This window comes from Dasypus novemcinctus, chromosome 4, assembly GCF_030445035.2.
Source record: "Dasypus novemcinctus isolate mDasNov1 chromosome 4, mDasNov1.1.hap2, whole genome shotgun sequence".
NCBI classification, from domain to species: Eukaryota; Metazoa; Chordata; class Mammalia; order Cingulata; family Dasypodidae; genus Dasypus; species Dasypus novemcinctus.
The window spans coordinates 156,172,933-156,198,806 of record NC_080676.1 but is presented as its reverse complement, the minus strand read 5'-3'; the positions used below and the strand labels follow the sequence as shown (position 1 = coordinate 156,198,806).

The 25,874-nt window shown below is 41.6% G+C and overlaps 2 long non-coding RNA genes across 4 annotated transcripts in view; one reads left to right on the top strand and one right to left on the bottom strand.

Moving 5' to 3' along the window:
- Positions 1 to 4,561: 4,561 nt before the first annotated feature.
- Positions 4,562 to 20,309, bottom strand: LOC101444856 (uncharacterized). Of its 2 annotated transcripts, XR_009185634.1 has the most exons (4): positions 20,091 to 20,309; positions 19,713 to 19,779; positions 13,283 to 13,344; positions 4,562 to 8,141 (listed from the first exon to the last, which is right to left on the bottom strand). It is a non-coding gene; the product is annotated as an uncharacterized lncRNA (long non-coding RNA). The 2 variants fall into 2 exon arrangements; XR_011648713.1 differs by lacking the exon at positions 4,562 to 8,141 and having other exon boundaries at positions 11,106 to 13,344.
- LOC131278303 (uncharacterized) overlaps positions 10,182 to 25,874 on the top strand; it is a 525,485-nt gene continuing 509,792 nt past the window's right edge. For both annotated transcript variants that reach the window (XR_009185632.1, XR_011648714.1), the window contains exon 1: positions 10,182 to 10,308. This is a non-coding gene — a long non-coding RNA (uncharacterized lncRNA). The remainder of the gene's footprint in view (positions 10,309 to 25,874) is intronic.

Below are 25,874 nucleotides of genomic sequence, written 5' to 3'. Positions count from 1 at the left end.
GTACAGAGTCTGGGTGATAGGAGAGGGGAGATATCTTTATTGACTTATTTTAGGAAGCTATGGATAGACGAGAATACAACTGGCAGAGAAAATTGGAAGGTTTATTGCCTGTTTTCCCACTGGTAAAATGTAAGCTCCTTGAGAGCAGGGACTTTGCTTGATCGGTTCTCCAGTCTATCCATGTTCCTGAAGCTGCCTGGCACACAGCAAGTGCTCAATGAATAGTTGTTGAAAGAATGAATGAAATTGGGGCATACTGCATGGATTAAAGAAGTGGAGAGAGGTTTGGAAGTTTGGAGAGAGTTGGGAGATGTTGCTGTTCATCTGGTATGCAGGAGAGATTTTGAGAAAGATGGGAAAAGATTTTAGGTTTTGCTGAATGAAAAAAGAATTCTTTGGCTTATTTTTAGATACAAATGATTTGAAGGACCGTGACAAAGATGTTGGAGTGACATTTCATTGAAAAATAGCAGCCTGTAATTCCTTGTAGGGATAGCAGTGGCTGCTGCTTCTTGTTTTTCTCTCTAAGCCTAGAATGAAGCCTTGCAGGTAGTTGACTTCTGTAGCACTTCATTGGATAAATGGTCAGTCTTCCATTCTTCCCTGAGATAGAGTTGGTTACCATGCACATGGTTTACTTTGCACATGGAGCCAGCTTCTTTGTTAGGTGGCATGGATAGACTTATCCTTGGGCAGTGACCTCAAGTGCTGGCAATGGGTCACAAGGGAGACTGAAGGGAGATTTTAAGAATCTGCACATATTAGTTGGAAGTGATGAAAATTTAACTTAAACTAGCATAGGCAAAATGGCGAATTTGTTAAATGGTTATTGGGGTGTCCTACAGAACACAAGGATAAGAATAGGGTTGGGTCTCAGGAATGACTCTTAGACATTGTTTTTTCCTTCTCCACCTTGGTTTGCCCCTCCCTCTTTCCTTCTCTTCCTTCTTCCCTTTTTCCCCAGACTGACTTCTTCTCTTAGCTTCTTTGGTGCAGATTATAGAAAATGGGAGACAACAGTCTCTTTTTTTGAGTTCAAATTTCCCAGGAAGCAGTTCTCATTGGCCTGAAATGTGGGCACGGAAGGACATTGTCTGAATTCATGGGTGCTTCTCTAGCAGCCCTGTGGATGGAATGAGAGAAGGGAGGGGGGTATCCCCAAAGAGGGGGTGCAGTTTCTCATAGGAGGGATCTGCTTCTTTGTATGTACTTTCACCACCACAGCTGAATTGTCTGAAAAACTGCAAGCTCAGCTATGGGAAGTTGATGGGGTTACTTTCCTAGAGGAGTGAGATAATTCTGAGGTGCTGTGTACAAATGACTCTTTGTATACTGCCATTAACTAGTTATATTTTGTTCAGTGACTTGTGTTCTGCTTGGAATAAATGAGCAGAGTTATAAGAGGGTCAGCATTTTGTAAGGGACCCTAGAAAACAAGAGAAATGTACACAGATAAAAACTTAATGGTTTGCAATTTGTAAAAAATACAAAGATTCATAACAGTTGGAGGAGACTGTTTTCTTGTGTTTGGGTAAAGGAATCAGAATGTAAGGTGTAGAAATATTTTGCACAATAAAACATCTACTCTGTCGATGAAAGAAAGACATCTATTTTGTCCATTACTTTTGTATGCATTCATTAATTTTGCAAAGTTGTATTGGCTACTGACCATGGTAACTATTGGAGGTATTGGGGTGAATAAGAGAACCCTAGACTCTGCCCTCTAGGAGTTTATGGTGCACGCGGGAATACAGACATTAAACCCAATGATGACAAGTGTGATGGAGTTTGGGAGATTCTAACAGGATCAGTATTGAGGTGGGCTGCAAGACTTCTTTGAAGAGATAGTCTTTAATTTGAAGGTATAAGTAGTGAATAGGAATGCATTCACTAATGCAGGGGGAGGAAGAGGGGAGTTTTCTAGGAGGTGGTAATGATTTGTTCCAGGCTCAGGGTGAAAGAGTGTGGCCTGTTTGAAGGCTGAAAGAAGTTCAACGGGGAGAGGCAGTGAGAGTGGCTGAGGTTGAGGCTGTGTGGCAGGCAGGGCCAGTTCATAGACTTTATCCCAAAAGGCAATGGGAAGCCATTGAAGATTAAGCTTGGGGATGGATGTGATCCGATCCTTGTGATAGGCACGTGGTAGGTGCTCCATAGATATTTGCTTGACAATAGAGGATAAAATATATCTGATGACTTTCTGGCTGTAGAAGGAAGAATAGGCTTAATTAGGGCAAGAGACAGTATATTGAAGCCACTTAGGAAGTTATTGTTATCCAGGAAAGAGATCAGGATTGCCTGGACTAGGGTGTCATCAGTGGTGGATTTGAGAGCAATTTAGGAGACAAAATCAACATGACTTGGAGGGTGATCTGGTATAGGGGTGGATGAATTCAAGAACGATGCCCAGAATTTTAGCTTAGGCAATGAGGAGGAAAGCAGGGACTCTAACCAAGTCAGGGTACCTGGAGGAAGAGCAGGTATGAGGTGAGAGAGACTCAGGCTACTTTAAAATTTTTGAGATCTTAAATATATAAAGAAGAAGGAGGAGAAAAAAAAGGAAAAAGAGGTTGAAGAGGAGGAGAAGGGGAAGGAGAAGGAGGAGGAGGAGGAGAAGAAGAAATGTCAAAACAATGTTGCAAATATTTTGGACTAATTAAGTTTACATTTGACAAACATGAAACCCACAATGCATTATGATTGTTTTAGGCACAAGGTATTTATAGGATTTGTAAAAACTAACTCACGGTGGTGGGCCTGGGTAATGCAGTGCAAGAGTAAAGCAGTGTAATGAATCTTCTTCCTTCAACCTTGTGTGTTGTACATATATATATATATATAGAGAGAGAGAGAGAGAGAGAGAAAGAGAGAGAGAGAGATTCAAAATTTGAGACCCTATGATTATGAGGTCAAGATTGAATGACCCTTCTGTGATAGGCTTTCATTCATTCTATCCATTATTTAAAACCCAGATAAAGTGTACTTTCCCCTTCTTCAACATTAATCAAGAGCCAATAAATAACTGCAGAGAAGCTATACTAGGCACTGGGGACACAAAGATGAATAAAACACAATCCTCCACTTGATGAGCTCACAGATGGCTGGGAAAACAGCTCAGAGCAGCCACCAAGTACAATTTAGGGTGATCTTACTGGTTTTTGCTATCTCTCCATGAGTTTGCCAACTTGAAGATTATCTCAGCACTTTTGTTCCTCTCATGCTTATATTCTCTACTAATTTATGAACAACCCTATACAGTTTGTTTTGCTATTTGTTTTAATACCAAAAATAAATTAATTTTTATTAAAGTATTTATGCATTATAAATAATTAAGTGTAAATTATAAACAAATTTAATGCAAAAATAATGCTAAAGAAAAGCCTTACTCTTTGTATAGATTCTGTAGCATCCAGCCCTATGCCTTGTACTCTCAACAGAATTGTTTGCTGACTGATGCTTTTTGGTGTTATAGACCCTTTTGGTCCCCTGTATGAAAATAGTGTGAAATAACAGGTCTCAGAGACTGCTGTTTCCAAATAGCTATTCTCCCATCTTCTTAGTAATAGAAACTCCAGCATTTTAGAGGGTCAATGGCTGCTTAGCTGGGACTATATTTCCTTTGCAGTTGGATGTGGGGAGATTAGCTTGTAGTGCATCACCACATTATAGATTAAATCATATGTCCCTAAATGATATGGTCAAGCCCTAATGTCTGGTCCTGTGGATGTGACCTTATTTGGAAATAGGATCTTTGAAGATGTTATTAGGTAAAATGAGGCCAAACTGGATAAAGGTGGGCCCACATCCAACATGACTGGGTCCTTACAAAGAGAGGAAATTTGGACACAGACAGACAGATGTGGATGGCCATGTGACAGAGGTAGAGACTGAGTTATGCCACAAGCCAAAGAATGCCATGGATTTTCCTCAAGCCATTGCCAGAACCCAACAGACTCAGAGGGAGCATGGTCCTACTGACACCTTGATTTCAGGTGTCTGTACTCCAGAATTGTGATGCAGTACATTGCTGTTGCTTTTTGCTACGCAGTTTGTAGTACTTTGTTATGGCAGCTTTAGGAAACTAAGATATCACATTATTTAATTACTGGTTAAATGCCAATTTCAGAGAATTTGTTAGATACTTTATAGGCTATTCAGCTTTAAAAAGGCTGATTGTACATGTTCCTTTGAGTAAAGTTTGTAGCTGAGAGAAGGTGTAATTTTTAAAAGAGGGAATCTTGCCTTGTGGAATTGTCATCATGACAAAGCAACATTTTTGGAGCATCTAATATGGCTCATCTGTGAGCTCATTGAGCCACACTAGATGCCACCAAGGACCAGCTATGCCATTATCCACTTTGGCACTACTCACATTTGCTGGAATTTGGGAATTGCAGGTTACTTTCATTTGGGTTCTAAATATTGTCTAAGGAGACCATTCGTGAACTGTATTTTTATGGTAGGTGTATAAACAGAAAGGCCAAATCACCTTCTGCTGAAGCAGAGTGGACAATGAAATGAGGTCATTGTACTCAAGCCTCACCATGAACCGTACTCACTAATCTTGGTAGAAACACATTTTATTTTTCTTCCCTGATGTGCTTTTATATAAACAAAACACACGGAACCAATTTATTTTCAAATTAACTGGTAAAATCAGAATATACAACCGTCTTTAATAGTTGGGAGCATGAACGATCAGGGGCTACAAAGAAGTTTTTAACTATTGAAACATGTTGGCAAAATGACAAATGAGTTTTTTCCCCCCTTTCCAAGCCCTTAAAAAATAGCTTTTATAAACTCTTAACTCCCTCTGATGGTATGCTCACCATTAATCACCTTTATGACATCTTATATTTCGGCCATGGATAAATCCATGGGTCCTAATCAACCACTTTCCTGAGGAAATTGGCCAAATCCCGACGGGAGGGGGGAGACGACGCAACAACCCCACTATTCAGACAAATCTCTTTTCAAGTGCCCTTAAAGCTTTTTTTCATACACCAGCGAAGACAGCCACACAGGAAACAATAATAGTTTAATCTCTTGAAAAATTTCCTTCCTGCATTGCAGCGCTTTCAGACAGGTAGTCAGAGCCAGCCAAAGAAAATTAGCAGCAGCTCCTGCCAAGAGCAGGCTGCTGCTTGAACCCGTGAGCGGGCCGCCCCTCCTCTTCCCAGACTCCCCAGCACGGTGGGGCCTGCTCACCTCACCCTGGGGTCTCAGACAGGGCGTTCTGCCCAGTGGGGACCCTTGCTCACTTGGGGAACGAAAGAGAAATGAGAGGAAGAGGTGTCTGGTGACAATTGTATGACTTGACCTTTTTTAAGCCTCTCCTCCTTTTGCCTCTTGGAGCCTTCTCGAGCTTCCCGTAGGGAGGACGAGTCTTGCCTGGCAAAGCACATCTGCTTCTGAGGAAAATGCAGCTTCTCATCATGTGAAGTCACTGTAAACCGGGGCCTTTCCTCTCTATCAAGCAATGCCTGAGGGTTGTGGGCTAGACTCTCAGTAGGTCCATTTTACCCTCTGCACCCAGGGCGGGACACCAACCTTTGTCATGACGGTCCACATTTCATTGATGATTTTTGTTGGGCTCACCATAGACAGTATTCCCAAGAGATGAGGTCACACGCCTCATGGAAGTCTCAGCTGGGTCTTTCCACAAAGAGCTGCTTCTAAGCCAGCCAGTTTGCTGTGGACCAAAGGAGTCTTCCCTGAAGGAGCCTGGCTTCTGGCTTGGGTTCCTGAGCCTCCCATCCTCATCTGCTCCACATCCCTCTCCAGACCCTTGGCTGCTAGTTTCCTGCCCACCCACCACATGCCTTTGCTTTAACACACCATTAAAACAACCCTGGCTCTCCATCCTGGCATCTCACTCAAGAGGGTTCTTGTTTTTCCCCTTGGCTTGGCAATTTCATGAGCAGCATACATGGCCCAGACAAAATTAGTTGTGTTTCCATTTCTTATACCTTTCTCTCCTAATTTTTGTGACATGCATCAAGAAAAATAACCCTTCTTTATATAGACTAGACACTGTCAAATCTCTTAGAGGAGGAGAAAACGGGGAAGAAGATTCATTGGCCAAATTTCTGATTGATACAAAAGAGGGTGAGCAAAATTAAGTCTCATAAAAATAGAACTTTGTGGCCACCCATGGTGTCTAGGAATTCTCTGGATCTGTTCCTGTGCATTTCCAGGCCAAGCATAAAATACATGAAATAGGGCCTAACTGTTTTCTTCTCTGTTTTCTTCCATTATCAAGGATAACTAAAAGTGACCTTTATAATACATTCCTGAGACAAGTGCCTTAGTCAGCCAGGAAATTTTTTCCCAGCAACTCAAGTGGTAGTGAGGAGGGGTCATGGCTCATGCTGTGGGAAAAGGACAGCAAAAGCTAAGATGTTCATCATAGCGTTATTTAAATAGCAATGAATTATTAATTACCTAAATTTTCAACAATAAGGGACAGCTATTAAAAGTCATATTTTCAAAGAAAGAAGTGGAAAAAAGTAGAATATCACTGTTTATATACTATTGATTCTAATTTAAGTATATTTTTTACAGAAAAAAAAGATTATGTCTGGGTGGTTTTAATTTCATTTTTACAACTTTTCTTACTTTCCAAGATGTTTTTAAGGTGGACACATTGTTTTGATCATCGCCTAAACCCCTGAGCATCATTTCTGATTGTATCACTGCAAACAAATTTTATTATTATTATTGTTTTAGAAGCTTGACTTTCTCCTAAGTTTACTGTTTTCAATTCTTTGTCCAGGGAATTCTATCTAACTTTATGAACTTTTGTTTAGAGCATTTCACAAACTCTTCTCCTGCCTGGCTATGGAACTCCAAGGTGATGGAGTAGCTTGTGTTCTGGATTCCTGTTACTTTGAGTTTCCCGGGCAGTTTATTTTGGTTAATTGGAACTCAGTCCTGGGTGCACTTGCCCTTGTTACTTCCTCTACTTTTGGATGGTGAAATTACCATTGAGGTGACTGAAGAATGTGTCAGATGTGCTTCTCTTCTAGAAGTACCTGCAGGTAAAAGCCCCTGTCCCTTGCCTTGTCTGAGTTTTATCAGGGGAGACTTCTCCACACCTCCCCTTCTGCTTGTTGTTTTCTTCTTGTTGCTGCTCAGACACTCTCCACTCTGCTTATACCTTTATGTTGACTATTTCCTCTTAGATGTCTCAGACCCCACCATGTCCCTCAAGACTCAGCTGAAGTCCAGTCCTCCCCTGTGCTTTACTCACTCTTGCACATCTCTTTCACCACACTGACACTTGGTAAGAAATTTAAATGTCATGGGCAGGGGTAGCTTCTTAGTTAGCTCTTCAGTCCCAGCCTGTAACATGGCATCTCATTTTTTAGACACTCAGTTCAATTATGTGAACTGAATATGCCAATATAAATTTCTTTTTTTGTCTTAATTTTTTAAATATTACATTCAAAAAAATTAGGTCCCCAGATAGCCCCCACCCCCTTCGCCCCACTCCTCCCCCCATAGCACAATCTCCTCCATCATCATGAGACATTCATTGCGTTTGGTGAATACATCTCTGAGCACCGCTGCACCTCATGGTCAATGGTCCACATCATAGCCCACACTCTCCCATGTTCCATCCAGTGGGCCATGGGAGGACATACAATGTCCGTAACTGTCCCTGCAGCATCACCCAGGACAATTCCAAGTCCCGAAAACACCTCCACATCTCATGTCTTCTGCCCATTCCCCACCCCCAGCAGCCACCATGGCCACTTTCTCCACACCAATGCCACATTTTCTTCGATTACTAACCACAATAGTTCATGAATAGAATATCAGTAAGTCCACTCTAATCCCTACTGTATTCCTCCTTCCTGTGGATCTTGGATTGGTTGTGTCCATTCCACATCTATGTCAAGAGGAGGCTTAGATTCCACATGGATGCTGGATGCAATCCTCCTGCTTTCAGTTGTAGGCACTCTTGGCACCATGGTGTGGTGGTTGACCTTCTTCAACTCCATGTTAGCTGAGTGGGTAAGTCCAATAAATCAAAGTGTAGGAGCTGAAGTCTGTTGAGGCTCAGGGCCTGGCTGTCATATGGTCAGTTCAGAGATTCAGATCCCCTGGGTATATATTAAACCCCAGCACCAACTATGGTTCTGGTAAAAGTAACAGGAGAGGCTTGTGAAAAAAGGTCACATCTGAGTCCAGCCCCATCACACAGAAACACAAAGTCCAAAGAAGGGCCAACTGACATGGCACGGAACTCCATGTGCCATGACCATAGAACCTGTGGGTCTCTGTAGCCCTCAGAAGAACCAATACCCGTGGTTGTGCTTACTTTATCTGTCTCTGGGACTCTGCTGAGGTGTGCATAAGGGCAACCCCTCTGATAACCTCCCGGCTCTTTTTGGAGACTCATAGCCATATAAACTCATTTGTCCTTTCCATTTCCCCCTTGATTCAGGTCAAAAAGCATTTTTAACTCCTGGTATTATATGTAGACTGAGATATTCTGCTGATCTGAGTTGACCCTTTTATTCAAGGTCATTTTCTAGTTACATCATCAGCTGGTACTTGGTAGTAATCCCTCGGTGCCAGGGAGGCTCATACCTGGGAGTCATGTCCCACGCTGGGGGGAAGGCAATGCATTTACATGCTGAGTTTGGCTTCAAGACTGGCCACATTTGAGCAACATGGAGGCTCTCAGGAGGTAACTCTTAGGCACACTGCAGCTCTAGGCCTTGTTCTTATTTCAGGTGTATAGGTTCATAAGCATAGTCATTAGTGTCAAGGGCTCATTGTTGGACCTTCATTTTTTTTGGTCATTGCCGTTGCACTTGGGGGATTGTTACTGTTCCTTTAGGGACTGTGATAGAGCTCCCCTGGCTAGGAACTCAGTACTCCCTCGGTTGTTGTTTTTAATTGTATCCACTATGAAAAGATCCAAACATTTTTATGTACCCTGGATATATGCCCTGTAGAACTCCCTGCCAACCATGTGTCCCCTGTCAATAACATCCCACACCAGTATTTCTCCACTGCCATTGTTGAACCTCTTTGTGATCCAAAACTTCCTGAAAAGTGAAGCCCAATATATTCTATATCCTAAGCTTTCCTAAAGACTGTTTCTTTTAAGCATTGCTATATTCTAGGTATGATGCTTACCACACTAAATTTCCATGGTCCTATTTAATTCCTAGCACAAAAATCTCACATTTTCTCTTTTATTAGCAATGCTAAATACACTGGTTTCTAGCTGGTCTTTTCTGTTTGTCTCTACTAACTCTGCCAGGTCATAATTACATGGTTATATTCCTATATAGTTCTACAGAGGATATGCCTGATGGATTTGCTTGTGTTCTTTTACTTGGGAATTGTCTGCCTTTCTCAGTTTTTAATTGAAAGTCCTTATAAGGAGGAGGGTAAAGGGGGGAAAGAGATGGAGGGAAGGCAGTAAAAGAGAAAGGAGGGAAGGAAATAGGGAGTGGATGTGCTGTTGAATGAATGGGTTACTTCTTCATATAGTCTTTAATATTTTTGTGCCAAACAGTTGCAGTAAACAGTGCAGTATTCTTAATGAGATGATGTATTTTTACTTGGAAAACAAGTTCTATTCTTAACATGAGAACAAGTGTTTTATGTTTAAAGAGACAGTTTGTCTACTCTGAGAATAATGCAGAACCAGACCTGACTGTGCTGCCTTCGGTGGGTTTTGATTCCAGGAAAAGAGTAAAGACCTTGAGATCCTAACCAGCCAGGTGAAAAGTTATGTTGACTCACAAGTCTCTGAAGAAACACTGGCTTAACAGTTCTATATAAAAGATGTCTTTGGATAGTGGCATAGCTCTGTAAATGGCCCCAGAAACAACAAAAAATAGTCAACATTAAGATCTTTGAGGAATATTTGAAGGTTTTTTTCTTGTGGGCCAGTGCAAGACAGAATATCCAGCATCTGATATTTGATAAGAATTTTCCCTTTTATGCATAATTAAACATTTCTTAAAAAACTGACAGATGACCCAAAATAAAATTCAGAATAAACAGGACCTAATTTAATGGCAAAGAGGGAGGCATTCAACCCTTTGCTTTGTGGCCACTGCTCTTCCCGGATCGTGTACACTTAGTCATGCCTGGCTTAGCGTCGTGAAAGTTTTGTGACCTAATAAACAAATAAGGTGTGGTGGGAACTAGAATGGAAATCAGGTTGGCCGAGCCCAGCCTAAGAACGCAGGAGCAGGCCCATTGGAAATGAGGCCCTGCTCATCGGCAACAAGGGAGAAGAGTCCTCGCGTCAACCCTTGCTTATTTCAGGCCAAAGTTCAGGTGAGTCAGAGAAAATTCCTGGGCTTCCCCCCATTTCCCTGTTTGGTTGTTGAAAGAGACACTGACTGGGAAGACCCAGAGGGCTCATTGCTCTTGAAAGCATGAGAAATCACAGTCTGATTTTCTGAGCCTAGAAGATGTGTGGGAATGTTTGGCTTTCTGCGTTGGGCCGGGTGAGGGTGGGAGGGAGAGGTGTGGTGTGCTGGAAAGGACCAGCATTTTTCTCTTGCTCTCTCTCATTTGCCTGGCACTGGCTTCTGTGACCTCTCTGAGAACAAGCCCTAGCTCATGGTGAAGGGCAGGTAGCCTGCTCATTTTCCTCCTGGTCGCATAGGAGACCACATTCCAGGTCACCTCAGTCTCTGCTGGCTGGATGAGGAGGGTCTGGGAAAAACTCCAAGGACTAGAGGATGGAGGAGCCACCAGGGGGAAGGACCAAGGTCCCTGAACCACCTAGTAGAAAGCCACAGGCAATTAGACTGTGATAGAGAGGGTCATAAACCTTCATTAGGGTAAGCTGCTGAGATTTAGGGGTGTTTGCTACAGTAGTTAGATCATCTGACTAAAACAAGGTAGTTGCAAAATCTGACTTTCCAATGACTAAGACACTTTACTTGTTCTGTGCCTCAGCTTCCAAATAGGTAAAGTGGAACACAACTAGCACTTGCATCACAAGGATGTGGGAAGAAAAAGTATTTAGAGGAGCATTTGGCATTCAATGAAATGTTGGTCACTACTAATATGACCAGTGCTATTAGTATTAGTACTACTGCTAGTACTAATAATTACTTCTACTACATTACTATGCCTGTAATTAGTGTGGAGGAGAAAGCCCATGAGGTAAGTAGCTGTCCATCTCAAGAAAGCTTACCAGGGCTTCCTTGCTTCCTGAGGGAAAAATAGGATTCTTGGTCATAATCTACGTGCAGTACTAGTCACACCAACAAAACAAGTCTCAGTTCACGTCACTCAGGTTATGTGCAAGGAAATGACACATTGCCTATCGTTATGGAAAGATGAACACCACTTAACGATTCCCAGTGGATTTAGAGGGGAGAGATCATTTTTGAGTTAACAACAAGTTGCTGAAGAGTTCATGGAGAAACAGTTAAATATTTAATTTTTCTAGCTCATTGGGAATAGTGAGCTCACATACTGAGAAGAACATGCTGAACTTGGTCTTAGACATTTAATGGTGGCCATAGAGTAAATTTGACTCTTCAGTGGGAGTTTGCTTTATGAAACTTAGGTAATGGGATTGTAAACAAAGTTGCAACTGTAGCCTTATTCTAGCCAGTCCATGAGGATAGTTAGAACTGGGTCAACTGGTTAGCAGATCAAGACAGATGCCTGGGTCCTAGGAGGGCATGGTTGAGAAGTCTAATGTGGCGTTTAGAAGATAGACTTTGCAATCAATATGTTTGGGCTCAATTTCAGCAACGCACCAGCTCTGTGACCTTGGGCAAATTTCTTAATCTCTGGACTTTGATTTCTGTATTTGTAAATTGGAAATAATCATGATATCTCTCTTAGGAAGTTGTTATGAGGATTAAACAAGTCAATACATGTAAAAGGCTTAGACTAGAAGGATACTAATTATTGTTTGTTAACACTGACAGAGAAACTTGAAGCTCCACCTCCCTTTTTTTTTTTAGATTTTATTTTTTTAAATTTATTTCTCTCCCCTTCCCTGGCCTCCCCCCCACCCAGTTGTCTGCTCTCTGTGTCCATTTGCTGTGTGTTCTTCTGTGTCTGCTTGTATTATTGTCAGTGGCACTGGGAATCTGTGTCTCTTTTTGTTGCGTGATCTTGCTGCGTCAGCTCTCCGTGTGTGTGGCGCCACTCCTGGGCAGGCTGTATTTTTTATGCACTGGGCAGTTCTCTTTACGGAGCACACTCTTTGCATGTGGGGCTCCCCTACCTGGGGCACACAGCTGTGTTGCACAGCACTCCTTGTGTACATCAGCACTGTGCATGGGCCAACTCATCACACGGGTCAGGAAGCCCTGGGTTTGAACCCTGGACCTCCCATGTGGTAGGTGGATGCTCTGTCCAGTGAACCAAATCTGCTTCCCAAGCTCCACCCCTTTGAACTTTGATCCCAAGGACCTCCCTCAAGGGGATTAGTTTAGAAACGTGCTTGCCTGATTCAGTGGAAGTTCCATCAGCTGTAAGAAGAAGGAAAGGTTTTGATGCCAAGATTTCACTATATGTCATTTGTGCAAAGACACTCCTTTTCCTACATTTTGTGCATAGATATTTTTGAGGCCAACCTGAATGCTGTTTAAAGCTGTTTGCTGAAGAAGAGCCCTGGGGAGATAAGAATGAGCCTGACAGACAGAAGTAAAATCAGCAATGACCACGTTGATCTCTCTCCAAAGATGGGAAGGAGCCACCTAACTGTGCAAATAGTCTCCAGGAAGTTTATTTTCTACTAGTTCTTCCATTTTGTTTTTCCACTTACCAACTAGCCCTTCTTCAAAACATAATTTCAAACCACAAGGAATGCACATTTTTAAAATTTTTGTTTGGAAATAATTTCAAATTTACAGAAAAATTGTGATAATGAAAATGGTCCAGAGAACCGCAAATGTCCTTAATGCAGATTCAGCTTTTGTTAACATTTTGCTCTATTTGCTTTATTCTTTGCTCTTTTTCTATGCATATGCATATTCATAAACATACACATAAACATATCCACACATAATTTTTTTTCTGAACTCTATGGCAACTTCAGTGTGTGTATTTCCTAAGAAATACAGTATTTCTTTACTAAATTAAACACTGATATAAGCTTTTTATCTAATCTACTGTCCATATTCTAATTTTGTTAATTGACCTAATAATGTCTCTGATAGCCTTTTTTCCCCTTCAGTACAGGATCCAGTCTAAGATTGCATTTTGTCGTATGTCTCTTCAGTCCCCATGAGCATATTTTTAAAAGGCAGACTACTTTTAAGCATGAAAAGGTTACCTTTATTTTATTGCTCTTAGAATCAGGAGCAAACCAACTTGATCCATTTACAGTATTTGATGCTGAAATGAAAAGAGAATAAAATGTTCATCTCTTAGAACTGTGTTTACTTTTTTGTGTGCCATTTTGAAGTAAGTATTTAAGTTTTAAAAGTTATCTACTGGTTCTGTTCTGGTACTTCTGTGCTCTTAAACTTCTCAAAAATAAATTCTCTTTTCTGTTCTCAAGTTCAATTTGAGAAGTGAGTGGGCATCAATAAAATGAAATTCTAGGGAAATATTTCAGTGCATCTTTTTAGAATTCAAGTTGAATTTGTTCTTCAGGTTCAACTTTACTCAGACAAATTCAATATTTTTTTATACAAGAAAAATTCTATCAATATTTGTAAGTGCCTCAAATTTCTGAGACAGTAAATAAGTTACTGAAATAAACCCCCTCAATGATCTCTTAAAACCTCTTCCAATGAATTGAACAAAAAAATGGTTTGATAATTTGAGGTCTTTCTTTTCCTTAGGAATGGATGGTTGCTTCTTTGGCTAGTTTACCTGCACTTTATAACAGAGTTCTGTGGGAGGGAGCAGAAGCTTTTTAGAGTCAGCTTGCTACATACTTTTATGAATTCCATGAAGAGAATGGTGTGCATGATATATGTGGGATATATGTGGGAGGGAGGGAAGCATGGTAGTCACTGGCAGTTACAAATATGTGAAGAGCTGGCTTAGTCAGAGCCAGTGGTGGGGAGAGAGGTAGCTGAGGACAATAAGGCAATTCCTGGCTTCCAGAAAATGGGGTGAATGAACAGAGGGGAGATGGTGGAGGTACAGAAAGGGACTTTTTCTTTACAATCTTTTGAAGTTTAATTGTCCCTGGAAGCCATTATCAGCCAATAATTTATAAAAGCTATAGAAGGAAAGGAAGGAAAGAAGGAAGGAAGGAGGGAGAGAGGGAGGGAGGGAAGGGAGGAGGGAGGGTAAAAGAAAGGAGGAAGTAAGGAGGAAGGAAGAAAAAGAAGGAAAGGAATGAAGGCCATTGGGGAGGGAGTTGTTAAGCTTCCTCTGCGGAGTGAGTGGAGGTGAGGGTCTAGTACTCCAGAGGGGAATGTGTTTCTGAAAACAAAGAGAAACTGTCTGAATCGTGAATGAAGATGAGGGTGGTCTGGAGAGCAAGGGAAGGTCTGGAACCTGAAACCTAAGGGAGGTGAGAGAAAAAAGGAAATACTAAGTCTAGATGAGAGGGACTCTTATTTCTGACCTTGGTTAGTGGGTGCGGAGGTTATGGTGGGGCAGAGAGAGCTGTAGCATTTTCCCTGAAAAATGTTGAAGTACACCCTTTCTCTAGTTATAGAATTTAGTTCATTGGGATAGAGTAGATGGGCGAATATCCATTTTTCAGTGCATAAGCTCATTTCTATTAGAAATGAATGGAAGCTCTTAATTACTTCTTGTGGGTGGCCATTTTGTATGCATAGTTGAGTACAACTAATGGACAATGGAGACTTTGGATATTTGCCTTAAAAAGTGGCCTTAATGTAGGGTGGAGAATTGTAGGACTTCTCACCTCCATTTCAGGTGCTAACAGATTGGTTTGGTGTGGGAACACCTACCTATACTCTCTCTCAGTAGCTTCAGCCTATTGTGGAAGTCTTAGGTAAAACACCAAATAAGTAAGCAAATGAGAAGGAATGATAGTTGTCAAACTAACTTTACCCAGTGACTTCTGCAAATTAATCTATTTTATAAGCTGACTTCAGGGGGGTATCAGGAATACAGGTCTAAGTTTTCCTTAATATGTAATATAAATAGCATTAAAGATTAAACTTTAAATGGTTTTGGTAAAAAATTGAAGACTTAGTTAGACACTATATAACCCACGATGTTTAATGACCCCTGGCATATTTTCATTCTTTCAGTGTATATGTGAGAGGGAGCTATGAATGAAAGACAAATACAGTCCTCCTATCATGTGATACTTAACAACATCCATTCTGTTTCCAGAAAGGCAAACTTTGTTCCTCAATTTTACTAATTTATGAAAGAGGAAAGGTGAGTTTCTTCAAAGGCGAGTTGAAATGAGTCTTTGTGGAACTATCAAATCTTTTTCCTTCTGTGACTCACATATTGATGGTAATGGTGAAATTTCCTTAGTTTTGTAAAATATAGTTAGATGTTTTGATAATCATTCCCATTATCTTTTACTTGTTCCTTCATAATTTTTGTATAAGAACTATGGCACATATTAGCAAGTAAAAGCCAAATTACAAATTATTTGTAGAATTGAGCAACATAGAAAGATAAGTTACACCCACATATATATATTAGATTTAACTCTCTGAGACTGAGGGTTTTAGAAAAAATGGTCAAATATTACTAATTTCATAGGTTTCAAATTAAAATATATACAAATATGTTGCATTTCTATTCATTGATCAATAACTATGTAACACAGATACACTTCCTGTAAAATGTGAACAATAGCAGCTGTATTAAAATACTCATCAAACTAATTTGTGGAGTAGTTATTGGAAGTCATTACACTTCTGTGTGTCTTGAGGTATGTTTGGTTCTGTGAGGACAAAAATAAAAAAGATGTGGGCCTTTTCTAGAAGAAGTCAGTAGAGAAGTCAAATGGGAAAATGAGTACAATCAGTGAGGTATAAGTTGCAAAATAGAACTATACATGATGTACAGATGTAGCCCAGGGTGGGGAATTGGGGGTACAGGGAAAGAATGAGGTACAGTCAGGTGTCAAAAAACTCTCCCAAGTCTGTTGAATAGGTTTTCCTCCAATGAATAATGGTGGGAGGTTGTGTGAGGGTGTGAGAACGTTAGGGTTAGGGAAAGATCTTACAGGATGCATATGTACAAGGCTGGTGGGCTTGGTACAGTAGTCACTGACCCACATTGCTGTGAATTAAAGTGCATCAAGACCCAGACCTTGGAAAGCCTTGTAGCCCACCCCAGGGACTCAGAAAACTTAATGCTGCAGTCAAGGGAGAAGCAGCAGAGGGTTTGAAACCACCCCAGAGTGCAAAATCTGTGAAGGCAATGTCGATTCTAGCCCTGGCTCTGCATCAAAGTGGCAGTAATAATGGGGGAGGCAAGAAGAGGACAGATTTTGAGATTTTCAGGTGGTCCACTCAGCAAGATCTGGGTATGATTTGGATGTTGGGGAGGGTGATGGAAAGAGAGGAGCAGCTCAGGATACCTCCCAGTTCACTTTCTGATTTCACTTGCTGAGAGGGAACAAAGGAGAAGTTGGCCTGGGTTGGTAAATTTGATTTCAGATCCCCTCCACTCCCCCAGCACCTCTGGGATGTCTAAGTGAAGATACCTCACAGGCAATTCTGTCTGGAACTTGTGTAGAGGTCTGGGTTACAGAGATAGATTTGGGGTCAACAAGAGCTTCAATTCTCAGGGCTCCATTTTAGCTTGCTCTCTAGCTCACCTTTATTCCAAAGGCTGTTGCAGCTTTTTGGTAGAATCCACTAATGGAGGGCATTAGGATAACAGAATAAGTTAACTTTCCATCTAGTCTGTACTTTTTTCCCCTAAAGGCAGTATATAATATGGGGGAGGGGGGCATTTGGGGATGGAGGAAGTTAATGTTTACCCACCTAAACACTTGGGGGCATAGTAACCAAACTTGGTGTGGTAGGGTAGGGATTAAAATTGTGTTTGCAGAGCTTGACATCATGGGCATGCAAATACAGCATGACTTCAGTTGAAAAATAGCACATTTTGTAGGCAAGGAATTTATGTAAGCTGGAAGAAATTAGTGTAATTGAATACACATATATAGAATTATAATCTAATGCACACAAAATTGAATATATAATTTATAAACATAATTTGTATAACTTAATGCACACTCTAATTTATTATACACATAGTGCCACCAACACTAACGGGAGCCTCTGTCCTCAGGAGCTTAGACAGAAAGGCCAGAAGTGAAGTGGTGCAGTGTGCAAACCACAAACTCAAATCAGAACAAACTCAAGGAGGCTGGGATCCTACAGTCGTTGCTGTTGTGGCTCATCATGAAGAAGTAGATTCCAGGGAGTTCCCATGAACACGGATTGGCAATACTTTGAAGGTCATAAGATGGTTGTTAGCCTGGGTAGGACAGGAATAAACACCTTGAAAAAGGACCCTTAGAAAGGTGGAGTAAGGGAGAAGGACCTGGAGGTTTTAAGACAAGCAGTTGAGGATGGAAGGGGCAGGGAGGAGGAGGAGAATGGAGAGCACACATATTCAGAGGTAGTCTTGGGTCTATTCTCTTGTATTGCTGCTGGAGCAGGAAGTTGTCACACCTAAAGAGGGGAGGTGATAGCTACACAGTAGAAGGCAGCGGAGTGGGGAAATGAGACCCAACCAGCCCCAATAACAAGTTGGGACAATCCTCTTTAAGTATGCCTATGAGGAGACAGTTGGGATAAAGTATGAATATTTGATGGATGAATCCAGTAAAAATCTGCGAGGTGAGGTGAGATTTTTAAAGATGTGATGGAAGATGTGATGGAGGATGCGATGGAAGATGTGAGTGATACTGTGGATCATGAACCAAAGATACAGGACTTGTTTGCTTACTACTTGGGCAGGAAACGAAGGAAAACCATTCCATTGGTCTTAGAATTTTTATATTTGCTACATGAAATCATACAGTGGTCTTTTAGTAGAGAACCTGGAGACACACTGATTAAAAGTAAGATGATGGTGAGGAACTATAATCCCTAAGGACTCCACAAACCTGTGGGAGATAGGGTTGGATTTACCCAGGTATGGAGGATGAAAAGTTAAAGATCAGTGGACAAGTGGATCCTGCCACCCTTATGGAGGAGGAGGTAGAACAAAGAAGTGGGGTCACAGAAATGATAAAAAAAAAGTAGAAGTCCAAAAAAGTGGAAGAAACAGTGGAAATACAGTGTGAAGTAACACAAGATCCCTGGAATTAGAGAGCCCTTGATTCGAATCTGATTTTGCCATTTCCATCTCTGTTTTCTTGAGTAAGTATTAGCTTCTCCAAGCCTTCATTTCTAGTTCTTTCATTTTGAAAATAATATAGCTCTGAAGGTAGAATGAATGGTACAATCTAAGGCAGGCACTCCTTAAAAGCTAGGTGCCTTTCCCTTTTTATCCCGTAATGGAATCTACCTAGAGGTTCATGCAGATGACAGGGTTGTGGAAGAACAAAAAAGATGAAATACACTGGGACAGAACTTCCCAGTAGAACCTTCAAGATCGTCTGTTCTTATCAGGAAAAGCTATAGAGTGCTCTCAGACTGAAGCTACAGGGCTTGGAGGAAGAAACACTGGGAGCCCAAGAAGGAAACGCTTGGTTTGCTGACATCTGCCCACCTCTGTTGGAGTTCTTGCTTTTCCGTTGGTGAAAAGGCAGCAAGGCTCCATGCAAGTCTGTTCTGAATCCCCCCACATCTATGTGAAAAGGGGCTCCTTCTCCCACCACTCCATGCGAGGTGCAGCTATTAATTACACCAAGTGACAAAGATTCTCCTTGTTGCTTGATGGACACAAGGATGAAACTTTGTTACTGAATGCAAATAATAGAAGTCTGGTGGCAAGCAACTGTAAGGCGGGGAGGACCCTCTCTGAGACGGGCACTGGGCACTGGGCACATGGCATCTTCTGAACCCACCCAAAAGGCTGCAGAGAACACAGCGGGTATTATTTGGTGAAGTTCATACTATGAAAATACAGCCTCTGTCCTTTTTTTGCTGGTTCAGTTCTGGCACTGGAACAAACTGTCTCTTTACATTAGTTCAGTTCTGTGGAGAAATGACCATTTACAAGGAAATAGTTGGAAAATCCAGGCAAGAATCCATTTTTAAAGTCACAACTGAATGATTGCTTTCTTATTGTGCTCTATGGGGCTGGAAAAACCATTCCTTTCTGTGCATATTTTTCTTTTTTACTTTGTGTTTTCATTCTGCTTAAAACACACATATGTGCGAGAAATGAAAACATTTTCAAAGGCAAGTTTGAAGGACTCCTAAAAATAGGCCCTGTTGCCAAATATACATTTCCCCAATATGTAAATGACTGAAAAGGAACACCATGAAAAGCATATGCTATACAAATTTGCTTTAGAAAAACAAGAGCTAGAGGATTTGACTCCTAGTCCCAAAACTCTTTAAACTCATGGTTTCCATTTAAATTTTATCCTAAGTCTTCAGACCTCATTCTCTGCATATTTTACATGTTTCTTTTAATCAAAACTGAAAAAAAGTTTAGTCCTAAGAATTAATTCATTCTCCAAATGGGAAATTTTCATTTCATTCTATCAGTCGGTGACCTGACAGGAACTTTGCAAATAATTATCTCGGCTCAAACAGGCATGAAACACCCACTGTCTGGACTACTTGTGGCTGCTTCCGAGACCCAATCAATGAGTTGGAAAGTAAATGCAAATTTACCTAGGCAAGAAGCCTTCTTTCCCTTGCCTTCCATGGCCTGCGATCAGGAGTTACCTTAATTTATTTTCTGAGAGAGAAAAAAAAGGCAGAGCATGAATACATGAATTAAAATTAAAGATAACTCTCTGAGAGGAGTTTGCTTAGAATTCTCTGGCAGTTGCTCAATGTGAACACACTGCATGGAACCACCATTCCCTCTATGCTTAAAGCTATGCCTTGAAATTTAGAAGAATTGTCCCTTTTTTCATGAAAAATCCCACTTAGGGGCTAGTTTCCCAAGTGTCTTGTTTTATTCCCTGAGCAATGATTATTTTCTTTGAACAGCAAGGACTCATGGCTTCTACTTTTTATGCATCATTTTGTCAGAGATTCACAAACCTGGTGGCAGGAGCCTTCCTGGGCTGGGGTCCTCTGAGTTTGCGGCAGACCCTCTCTCCATCCAGCGGGGCTCTGGAGGCAGTGTGAGGACCACGGAATTTACCCCTGGAGTTATCTTGCTTTCCTAGTTCTGGTTAAAATTTGTCTTCCATATCTTAATTTTTCCATGATAGATCATGGAAAAAGTAAGTTAGCAGCGCTTCCCCCTTTGCTGTAGAAAAGCAGTGACCTTTGCTCACCTTTGCCAGAGAAAGTGGCTTATAGCACCAATGACCATGAATTATTAACTTCCAGATTAATAATTTATTAGAAACCCAAAGGCCCTGGGTGCTGCCAGATAACACTATTGAGAGAAAAACAAAGAAAACAAGGTAGCTCTAATTATAACAATCCATTGATGAGGTTTGGATTACTAAGTAATGCGATTTTGCGTTTCTAAATGATTTTTTTTATTTCCCTGTGAAGACTACACGGGCTGTAGAGTCAAGCAAATTAACTGATAGTTCTTACAACACTCATGCAGTTGCTGATTTTTGTTTATATCTAACAAATGCTCATGCACCCCTTTCTTTGTGCCAGTCTCCATTCAAGCCCTCACATGTATTAATTAATTTATTCCTCCTAACAACCCTCTAAGTTAGATATTGTTATTATTTCCCCCATGTTCAAGGTGAGGCAAAGAGGAACTTGCTCAGGGTCACACAGATAGGATGGTCAGTGGTAGAACAGGGATTTGAACCCAGGAAGTCTAACTTGAGTCTGGGCCCACAAACACCATGCTATATTACCTCTCCCCGCCCCTCCCCACCTCGTTTTTTAATATAAAACTCAATTTAGAGCATCTTATAAACTTGTATCCAAGAATTGTCCTTAGTAAAAGTGCTTTTTAATGGGGATCTGGTTAACGTAGGGGAATTAGGCTGGTTTAGAGCTAGGAACCCCCTAAATTCGCTTCCTGACCCAAGTCTCTTAAGTTCGGAAATCTGAAAGTGCTTTCAGTTTTTTCCATTTGATTCTCAAGCACATGTTTTCTTAAATCCACATTACAAAGGTGTTTTTAGGAGGCATAGGCCTAATTGTTTCCTTTTCTCCACCCAAATTCCTCTTCTTGGTGCCACGATTGGTTAATATTTATAGCACCTCCGCTACTTTGCACATCTACTGGACCTCATATCTTAAAATAGAGAGAAACCAAAAGCCCCACAAATTCTGATTCTTAAGCCTTTTCATTTCATGAGGAAGCAAAGCTTGAATATCCCCATTCTTTCATGAAGAAGGGAAAAGAAAAATGACTAGAAAAGCGATACCAAAAATTTAAAAAGCAGCAGGGGAAAGGGCTTTGCAAATAAATTTGAAATAAGGTCCAGAATTTAGGATATTGTCTTTTGCTTCATCAAATGCCAAATTTCAAAGGAGAAAAGTGACAGCTCTCATGTGGTTATTGTAATGACGAAACTCAGGGTTGAGATTTACATGTTCCATTTCTTATCGCTTCAAACCCCTCACCACCTCACTCACTCTGACAGCCACTGGAAGATTCATTGTGAAGATAGAGTCCCAAGAACACACGCTCCATTTGGCTCCTAACTTCAATATTTTTAGGGTTTTTCTATTTTGTATTCTCCCCCCCGCCTTTTTTTGCATGCACACCTAATAGTATTTTAGTGCTGATGATGTGTCAGTCTAGTTCTTTCTTTTTCTTCTCCTTTGAAGCAAAGAATGTCATGTAAATGATGACAGAGGATGCGAGGAGTGCGTTTCTGTGTTGCATGAATGAACTGTCCACTCATCTCAGTATGTTTACAAACTTGGAGCCATGGAGTCTTTTCTAAATTGACTATAAAAGACGACAAGAGGTATACAGAGGCCACTTCAGAGGGTAGAGTTGAGTACAGAGGGAGGTACAGCAAAGGACAGGGTTTGACTGGGGGTCTTTTGTGTGTGTGTGTGGGGATATCAGATCTATTTAAAAATCTCTGATTTTAACCTTGAAATGACTGGCCTAGAAATTTGAGCAGGCATCTACCTCAGTCTCTCAGGGGTTGTTTTTCTTAGGGAACCCCCCAAATGTTTATTCAAATAGAATCTGGCAAACCATGATCCTTTACTATTTCCTGTATTCATGTTCTTGGTAAAGCAATTTGGCTACTCTCCAACCAAGTGGTGAGTCCACTTCCCCTTCCCTTTTCATCTGGGCAGTCCTGGTGGTTTTCTTTGGCCAACAAAATGAAGCAGGAGTGGTGGTGTGCCATTTGTGAGCTGAGCAAAAGGATTCAAGAGGACTTGTACACTGCTACTCTTTCTTGGAAGCCTTCTCAGATGCCATGTGTACCATACCAGGTTAGCCTTCCGGAGATGAGCAACCACATGGGACAGAGGCATGTTGTCCCAGCTGACACCAACCTAAACTAGTTAAACCCTAGCTGGTTCAATAACCACACGCATATGAGTGAGTGAGCCTAAGCAAAATCAGAGGAACCATCCAACTGATCCCAGACCAAAGTGACAATCTAAAGAACCACGAGCTAAATAAATGGTTGTTATTTTAAGTCACTAAGTTTTGGTGTAATTTGTTACCCAGCAATAGCCAGCTGATATAGTGGTCTCAAAATGTGATCAATTGCTGATGTATTATTTTTTCTTTTGTTGATGCTGCCTCCCTCTTTGCTTCAAAAAGTGTTTGTTTATGTAGAAAGCCTAGTATTGTTATTGATCACTTCTGCTGTTCATGGCAGATCATCATTGCTAGTGTAGAATATCATATATCAGTCTTTGAAGTCACCTTTGGGCTTCCCTCTTCATAGTGGGAGATGCAAGATGCAATCTATTGTCCATGACCTTGGAGAAGAAGTCCTGGCATATTCCTGACTAATGGACTCCTGAAAATTTTTACTGATGCAGTGAGTCCTTGAATTTTCATAGGGGTCATCTCTCACATGCATGTGGAGCACATGCATCTTATTAATGTACTAGCCATTTCTTACTCATCTGGCCATTTCTTCTTACTCATCTAAAGATGACGGCATAATCATTAGAATGATGCCATCCAATGTAGTGTATCAATGTAATATTCTGCAGTATGCCCAGGTGCCCAGATCTCTTCAGACTATAGTATGAGAGAGAACAGAAGAGTTACCAGCCCTGGGACAAACACGTGAAAAACGTTTTTGTTTTCTTTTCTCATGAGTTCGTTCCTGCTCTTCTTTTTTGATAGCGTTAAAAAGTATCACCTTCACTAAATTAGTGGCAAACCACGTGACTGAGACCTTATTAATCTCTCTAGCAAAGATACCATTCCTGGCATGGCAGCAGTCATTGGGGTTACTACTTGGTCGAGTTTATACTTGCTCTCATTATCCAAGATCGATCTGGCTTCTGCATGGGTCAAATGAATGAATCAAATGAAGATATAATCGGGACCACTACCACTGTATCTTTTAGGTGGTGTTAATTTCTACTATCTTTCCTGGAATGTGATATTATCTTTGATTCACTATCTTGGCTGGGCAGATTTGGGGAGGCGGGCAGTTTTAGAAGTTTCTATTGTCCTTCTCCACTATGATAAGACAAAGGCTTAATATGGAGGATACACCAACTACCAATATGTCTATCCTGATTTTATATTTGAGGGTAAGGGAAATGATCCCCAGGATGTTTATGGAATTAGAGGAATAGTTAGTCAATGCTCCCATGCTCTAGGCCCCATATGTTCCCATTGTAGGTATCCGCACAAACTGAGGTATAAACAGAAACTTTGTGTGCAGTAGTCCTCAGAATATTTGGGTATTCACCTTTCCCCAGTGTACAGGTACCTGAGAAAATGGCTGAGGTCCCTTTGGGAGAAAACTGGGGTTTGTCACCATGTTCATTTGTCATTGTGTTGTAGGATCTGTCCTCCTAAGGACCCAGTCTCTTCTTTAATCAATGGGTTCTGGTCTGAGAACTGAGTCAGATCTGGAAAATATCCAAGGGATCATGACTCTTTATTGGGGCAACCGTCCTTTATCTCCCTGTCATCTATCCTTGGTTTCCAGTGCAAGGTAAGTAGTACCCATGTCAGCTGCCCATCTATTTTGCCATAGGAGTACATCCTCCTGGCTTCTGATGGCCACTTGCCTTCAATAGTTAGGGGTAGGATGGTTCTATCATCCCCATTGTTTTCGGTGAGCCTGGTTCTACAACCTTCTACCAGCAGCTCTGGCCTGAAAAGTAGGCCTGACCCTGAACTTCATAGTGCTGCTGACAACCCTCTCACCAGCTCATTCCTACTGTTCTGGTAAGTGGTATACCCTCTGGGCTTTCCTGTGGAATATAATTATCCAGTGGGATTTCTGGTCTTCCTTGATACATCCTCTCCAGCTTCTCACTCATAGGGGCTGTTGATCCCCAGCAATTCTGGCATTCTTCCTCACTAAGTTGGCTCTTTGCATTTTCTATATATTTAGGCTCTGTCCTAATAGCCAGTTTACATAATACCTTAGGGTCCTTGCTGAAAAAGGGTAACCCCCCCAGCAAGGCTATTGGAACTCTGACAGCGAGATGAAGGACCCTGACTAGGATGAGGCAAGCAAGGTGCCCAGGGTGCAAAATTTAAGGAGGTGCTCCCTTTCAGGTTCATCCCAGTACAGTGAATGAGTGAATGAGTGAGAACGTGCCACCTTAAATTCAGCAGCCCAGGTGCCTTGCTCACCTCACTCTAATCCTGGCCTTGCCTGGATTGAAACATCTGGGTTGATGCCTTCAGAACTCCCCAGATTTCCCTGAACTCTCTGAGTCTGCAGAAGTAAAATGCTCCCGTGAAGAGAGAGCATGATTGTCTTGCTTGGAGACAATGTAGAGCTCTTTCCACTGCAAGATACACATCTCCTCAGGATCTGCCCATCTCTCTCTCTTGTCTCTAGGCCTGTAATTAGGGTTACGTCCCAGCTAACCCCAGCAGGGCTGTGCTGAGTCTGATAATGGGGAGAATAGCTGCAGACCTAGGCAGCAGGGCCAGGGGAGTATATACAGGCCTGGATCTGAGGTTACCAGATCATGGGACCTGGAATACCTGTTTGGATGGGAGAGTATTTTTGGAATACTCTCGGGAGATCTATCTCCCTGCAAGGACCCCAGGAGACTGTGTGAATGTGCCATGAGGGGCATCTGGGCAGCACACCACTGTTCCATCCCTTCCTGGGCCAGCTCCCTCCCCAGAAACCAATTGGTGAAAGGACTGGGTTGATGATCCATGAAGCAAGGGGTTTTGATTCCTTGAACTTAGAGACTGCAAAATCTATAAATGAAGACTTTAGATCTGATGCTCTCACCGCACCCCTGGTGCTAAATGAATGGATGAAATCTGAATTCTACTTTGAGAAGGGCTGATAAAGGGCCCAGGTCTCGGAATTAAAGCCAGTAGGGTGGGCAGTTGATTCTAACGGACTCCCTTAATCCAGGCCTGTTAAGGGAAAGCCTTTTCTGAAGTCCAGCATCTGTCTTTCCAAGCTTGCCCCTGATGTTCCTGAGGATACCACCATGGGCACAACTAGACCTCCTGTGATGTGGAACTAGGAGCTGGGCCGGATCACTGGATAAAGTTCTCCACTTGTGAATGTAAAGCTGAGTGAAGAGGCAAACCACACACAGGCGATGGACATGAAATACAGCGCTGCCGCAAACTGGGGAAGGGAGTTCGCTTTTTTACCCCAACCGGTTTCTCTTTGAGGCCTTGAATGATTTATCTGAGCTGGAAACTTGTAAAATTTGCATTCACTTCCCAAAACGCGTGCTCATTCCTGGGAA